This window comes from Malania oleifera, chromosome 3 (genome assembly GCF_029873635.1).
Source record: "Malania oleifera isolate guangnan ecotype guangnan chromosome 3, ASM2987363v1, whole genome shotgun sequence".
Lineage (NCBI taxonomy): Eukaryota > Viridiplantae > Streptophyta > Magnoliopsida > Santalales > Ximeniaceae > Malania > Malania oleifera.
Window position 1 is genome coordinate 65566838 of NC_080419.1, and position 7013 is coordinate 65573850.

A 7013-nucleotide genomic window follows, 5' to 3' on the forward strand; every position below is an offset into this window, starting at 1 on the left:
CTTTCATGAAGTGATTACTGTTTCCACTGCTATCTGAATGAATGTTAATGAAAGTGCTTTGTGGATGAATGTTGATAAACGATAGGCTAGCTAGTTAAGCAAAAGTGCTTTAATTAGCGCCGCACGGCCCTTCACAACAGTGTGAAAAGAGTCGGACCGTGACATTTGGTATCAGAGCTAAGTTGGTGACACTTGGTTAAAGCCCAAGGTTGAGTTGCTATGTGAATTCGATTGCCTTCGTTGTTGGATTTGGGAAGCTTTGGTAAGTGACCATGGCACCAAACACTGCTGAGAGGATCAGGGTGCTGGAAGCACAGGTTGAGACAACAACCAACACTATGGCCGCCGAGGTGGCCTAGATGAGAGAACTTAAGAGAACTTGTTGATGAGGTGATGGGATCACAAAAACATTAAGCAAGTTTGATAGGCGACTTGTCAATGGACTTTTTCCACACAGTTGAAACTTTGTAGGCCTGGATGGCAGATCTGGATGCAAAGATGAATGCGATGGTTCTTGCTATGGGGAACTCCAACACTCCTGGAGTTAGCAAGACCAAGGTGCCAGAACCCAGGACGTATGGGGGTGCCCGAGATGCCAAGGAGTTAGAGAACTTCTTGTTTGATGTGGAGCAATACTTTCGCGCTGTGAGGATGGCCTCGGAATAGGCAAAGGTGGGTACTGCGACCATGTACTTGGTTGGTGATGCCCAAATGTGGTGGCGTACCAAGTACAGAGAAATTGAAAATGGAAGCTGTGCAATTGATAGTTGGGCAGACTTGAAGAGAGAGCTCAAGGCCTAATTCTTTCCTGAGAATGTTGAGTATAATGCAAGGAGAAAACTGAGAGATCTCAAGCATACGGGGTCGATTAGCGAATATGTGAAACAATTTTCTACTTTAATGTTGGATATTCGGGATATGTCGGAGAAGGACAAGTTGTTCTATTTTCTAGAGGGGATGAAACCGTGGGCAAGAACTGAACTTCATAGGAAAAGGGTTCAAGACTTGTCAACTACACAAGCGGCTGCAGAACGCTTGAATGACTACGCTGGTGATGATACCGCTTCGTCCAAATGGCTTGGCGGAGAGGGAAATAGTGGAAAGTCTTTCAAGAATGGAAAACCCAAGAGTGGGGGAGCTGACTCTAAATCATCAACCTCAAAGGAAGCTTCGTCGTCTCAAGGGTTCAACACATCCAAGGGAAAGGGTAAACTTGAGTGTTTCTTGTGCCGAGGTCCTCATAGAGTTTTTGAGTGCCCTCACAAAGCATCACTTAATGCCTTACAGGCTTCCATTGTAGAGCAGGCGGTTGAAGACTATGAGGAAGAGGATGATGCCCCGAGGGTGGGTTCAATGCGGCCGATGAACGCATTGGAAAAGACAACAAAAACACCGAAAGTGGCACAAGCAAAAAGGTTAATGTTTGTGGACTTGAGGATAAATGGGAAGAGTACTAACGCTATGGTGGATACGAGGGACTCATAATTTTGTTTCGTAGTTGGAAGCATGGAGACTCATCTTATCCTTAGGGAAGGATACAGGACGCATGAAAGCAGTTAACTTTGTGGCCCAGCCTACTCTGGGAGTAGCCAAGCAAGTGGCTATAAAGCTTAGATAGTGGGAAGGTCATGCGAATTTCACAGCGGTGCCATTGGATGACTTTCCAATCATTCTAGGAATGGAGTTCCTAAGGGGGACGAGGGCAGTGTTGATGCCTTCGGCTGGTTCCCTGTGTCTGATGGGAGATCACTCGTGCATGGTGCAAGTCGTTGCAACGAAAGGAGACGACGGGAATTCCCTTTCAGCCATACAACTCAATGAGGGATTGGGTAAGGGTGAGCAAACACATCTAGCCATGGTGGTGGTAGACAAAGAAGTAGGCCAAAAGCTGGAGCCTACGACCATCCAAGCGATGTTGGATGAGTACAAGGAGGTGTTACCGAATAAGCTACCTCACAATTTACCTTCACGAAGGACTATGGAGCATAAGATCGAGTTATTATCAGAAGTGAAACCACCTGCTAAAGGGCCATGTCGAATTACACCTCGAGAGATAGTAGAGTTAGGGAAGAAAGTTGATGAAGTGGAAGCGGGATGTGTTCGCCCTTCCAAAACACCGTTGGGAGTATCAGTGTTGTTTCAGAGGAAACATAAAGAGCATCTACGAAAGGTGTTCAACAAGCTAAGGGGAAACAGTCTGGATGTGAAGAAGGAGAATTTCTCTTTCGCTCGGCGGAGCAACAAATTCCTTGGTCAAGTGGTTGAACAAGGTCATATTTGGAGGGGTATGGAGAAGGTAAGTGTGATTCAAGAACAGAAGATCCCCACGACAGTGAAGGAGTTACGTTCCTTTCTTGGCCTTACTAGATACTGCAGGAAGTTCATTGAGGGGTATTCACGAAGAATGACTCCAATGACAGGACTATTGGGGAGGTATTATTGGCCGCACACGCGGGATGATGTGGTTGATTATACCAAAACTTGTCTCATTTGCAAATAAGACAAGGGGAAGCGAAAGAAGTATAGTACTTTCATGGCCGCACCAAAGTACTGTTCGGCAGAGGGGACGACACAATTGTTCCTTGTGACTATTGTGGGATATTGGGGTTTTCCCCAAGTTATTATTTGTGACCAAGATTTAATGTTCACTAACAACTTCTTGATAGAGTTTTTCAGGATATTCAGGTCACATCTTGACATCTCTTCAAGTTATCACCGATAGACAGATGGATAGATGAAGAGATTCAGAGAGCTTCTAGATTACTACTTGAGCCATTTTGTCAATGACAACCAGAAGAATGGCGTGCAACTACTTGATGTGGCTCCATTCTATGGCAATGCCCAAAGGCGCTCAACAACCAACAAGAGCCCTTTTGAGCTTGTTACAGGCCAACTGCCACTGTTACCTCACACAATGGGTGAGCCGTACAGATGAAAGAGTCCCAGGGCGTACATCTTCACCAGTGAAGGGAGACAGAATGCAGAGTTTGCCTAAGCCTATCTAGAGAAAGCTTCTGAGCAGATGAAGAAGTGGGTAGATAAGGGGAGAAGACCGTAGTTTCATGTTAGCTGCCTCAAGCCATTCAACGCCAACACCAACGACCTGAGCAGAAGTCAATTACATAGCACATAGTTGAAAACAGTGCAACTTGACAGACATGAAGTTGAAAAGATCCTTCAAGATAGAAAGTTCATATTCTCAAGGAAGAAGCGGCAGAAGTTCCTAGTGAAGGGGAAGTGCCTTGATGACAAAGAAAATAGCTGGATTTATGCGGAAGATTTGAAGCAATTCATAGACAAAGTTGAAGTGTACCTATCGCCAAAAGTCTACAAGGACGTCGACCGCATAAGTGGGGGAGAATGTCACGAGTTAAGCTTGGTCAGGGCATTATGCTTGCCTTGACCGCTTATCTCGTGTGCTTAGGATGGGTTTCCTTCATGTAAATACTAGTGTAGGTATTTTCTGCTAGTAAAGTCTTTGTAAGCCAAATAAGGTAGTATGACTCCTCGGTCACTTTGATGTTTCCTAGTGCCAGGATGATAATTACATAAAAACCTCTTTAGGGGAGGGTGAGTGTTCATCAGTCATTGTAAAACTCACTAGCAATTGTCAATGTGCTTAGCCTACTTGCCTCCCTCGCTAAGTACAACATGTCAATGAAAGATTTGTTAATGAATTACATTTGCTTCAATGTTTACTGCTTGCTTGCCACGGCTTTCATGAATTGATTACTGTTTCCATTGCTATCTGAATGAATGTTAATGAAAGTGCTTTGTGGATGAATATTGGTAAACGATAGGCTGGCTAGTTAAGCAAGAGTGCTTTAGCTAGTGTCGTACGACCCTTCACAATGGTGTGAAAATAGTTGGACCATGACACAAACACACTCCAATACCATCCCTCCTCTTAATCCCAGTATTATGGGTACCAACAAATTCCAATTCCTCCCTGTGCTTAGTACAACCATATCCATGGCTTCGTCTCTGCTTTCTTCTTCAAATGTTGTGAAGATGCTACTATTCTCTCTTATGTTTGGCTCTTCAGTAGTACTCCTCTCGTCTGCAACCAACTTCTACGAGAACTTTGACATCACTTGGGGAGACAGTCGTGCTCAATTTCTCAACAATGGCGACCTTCTCACTCTTTCCCTCGACAAAGCCTCTGGCTCTGGTTTTCAATCCAAGTAGGAGTACCTATTCAGCAAGATCGACGTGCAGCTCAAGCTCGTCCCCAGTAACTCCGCAGGCACCGTTACTGCCTACAATGTAAGTAGATAGTCCAAGCTTTTCAATCAACTTTTAATTTTAATTAATATTTTGGAATAAACATGTGAAATATTTCAGAGGTAGGATAAAATTTAGCTTTATCACCATCCAAGGAATGTTAATTTGTTTAACTAACGCATCAAGTATGTGCTGCAGTTCTCGTCCCAAGGATCGACCCACGACGAGATAGACTTCGAATTCTTGGGGAACATAAGTGGAGATCCCTACATTCTTCATACCAATGTTTTCGGCCAAGGCAAAGGCAATAGGGAGCATCAATTCTATGTGTGGTTTGATCCCACTGCTGACTTTCACACCTATTCCATCCGCTGGAATCCTCAAGCCATAATGTAAGTATATGTACTCCCAACTAAAGTGACAAAATTAATTATATATACAGTTCCAGCGAACCTAGTTCAATCTAAATTTATGTTTTTTAACATCTTGACCGTGTCTCTATTTCAGCTTCTCTATCGATGGCATGCCTATTAAGGAATTCAAGAACATGGAATCAATAGGTGTTCCTTTTCCTAAAAATCAGCGGATGAGAATATACTCCAGTCTTTGGAATGCGGATGATTGGGCCATAAGAGGTGGGCTGGTGAAGGCAGACTGGACCCAAGCACCCTTCATCGTCTCCTACAGGAATTACAATGTTGATGCTTGTGTGTGGTTATCCGAAGCATCTTCATGTAGTTCATATCCATCTTCTTCAACCTCTAGTACAGCGAATTCGTGGCTCACTCAGGAATTGGATTCTACAAGTCGAGAAAGACTAAAATGGGTTCAGCAAAACTACATTATTTACAATTATTGCACGGACATGAAGCGCTTCCCACAAGGTCTCCCTCCAGTGTGCACCTCCAGCATGCCTTAAAGGAAGAGCATCCAACCACTTTTTTTTTTCCTTTTATTTTTTTCCTTCAATCCTATATAATTAATTTATTCTTTCATTATTTAGTACGGTGGTGTGTGTATATATATATTCATTCGTTTTGATTGATGTACCATGTAATACCCTCTACAATCATATTAATTCGATGTTGTAAAACTTGAAGATTGCGCAGACCAATGCTGTTTCTTTGGGTATATTACTTACCTAAATTCTAATATTTGCTTCTAATTAATAATTAACCATCAATTTTTATCAAACTGCCTAGGCAATCACAATCATAAATTAATTAGTTATGAAGGGGGCATAAAAATTTAAAACACTATCCATCCTTCAAATTTCTATCCAAAACTTATACCAACAAATTTGGCTTTTTGATGATTCATAAGGTCATTTTTCCAATGATGACAATTTTTTCTCTTCCTTTCTAAGTTTTAAGTTTTGTTTGTAAATTGCTACATCATATAACATTTTAATAAATTATGATCCTATTGACGTACGACTCATAATCAGAGGAGCTATTCCCTTGAACACTCGATCGTACAAGTAAAAGATTTTGCGTGGAGGCCAAGGGGTGCATTGGATCGCTGGACCTTCCATGCATGAGACATTTATATCTACTTGAAAAAAAAAATCCAATAGTTGCATTGGGGTGGTGCAAAGAAGTCAAGCCCTTTACCCCTCCTCCCCAACCCCATCAGTACAATACAATACGTATAAGTTAGTGTGTAGAATATTTATTTTTATCATATGAGGGTATTTTAGGGTTTTCATGTGAGCTATATATGGTTGAATTCCTAAGAAAATTTTAGTTCAATGATTTAGTGAAAATTGCAGAGGCGCTCCATGGACGTAGGCAGAATGTTGAACTACATAAATTCGTTGTTCTTCTTCTCTCATTTGATTTTCTCTATTTTTCATATTTTCTATGTGTGTGATGTAACCTTTGAGTACGATTTCACAACAGATTGATTAATCACATTTTTCACTTTAATTGTTGATTATATTCTTGAAATATGCAAATTTCAAAAGTTAGGTTATTGTTCATCTAAATCATATTGAACATTTTAAATAGATTTTCAAGATGTTAAAAAAATTTAGATCATGCAGTGAGTTAACTTGCTTCTTGCAACTATTTTTGAAAAAAAAAAAAAAAATTGGAAGAACTTGCTTGTGGCCCAAACTCTTTATTCTCTCTTAATCTCTCTCTTTTTTAAAGAGGCATAAAAAATCTTGTGGCGTAATCTTGTATATCCTTTGAGAGTAGTTTGTTATGGTTAAGTTTATAGATCATTCCTTGTGAGGAAATTTATTTTCTAAGTGTCATAACGTCCCCGAGGAGGGGTCCGGAATGGTGAAAGGTCATAATAGTATTGATGATTCAATGGAGTCATTAGTAACCTGTTATTTACATAGGTGAAGTTAGTTCACCTAATTATTACACATTGATTCATCTATAAACTAATCCTAAGCTGAAGGGGCTAGTAGTATATGTAGAGACCCAAACTCGTAATAGGCTAGGTTCATTGGCGAAGGAGTCATGTTCGTCGACGAAGTCCTTTAGAGCCTCGTCGACGAAATTCAGAGTGTCGTCGATGAGGAGATACCAAGCGGGTCAGAGAAATATCTGGAATTGGGCTCGGCAATGAAGCAATGGCTTCATCAACGAGTTATGTGGCGGATTTTTCAACGAAGACGCCACCACTTTGACGAGTTTGACTCGGTCAAAGGCTCTATCAATATCCATTTCAGTTTCTTAGAAGCTAAGTTTCTCCCAAAGCTCTCTCTCTCTCTCTCTCTCTCTCTCTCTCTCTCTCTCTCTAAACCAACGAAATTCTTCTCTCTCTCTCTCTAA

At 41.4% G+C, this 7013-nt stretch overlaps 1 pseudogene; it reads left to right on the plus strand.

Annotated features, from left to right (window-relative positions):
- The first annotated feature begins 3972 nt into the window (after positions 1-3972).
- On the plus strand, positions 3973-5143 carry LOC131151118 (probable xyloglucan endotransglucosylase/hydrolase protein 23; annotated as a pseudogene).
- Positions 5144-7013: the final 1870 nt, after the last annotated feature.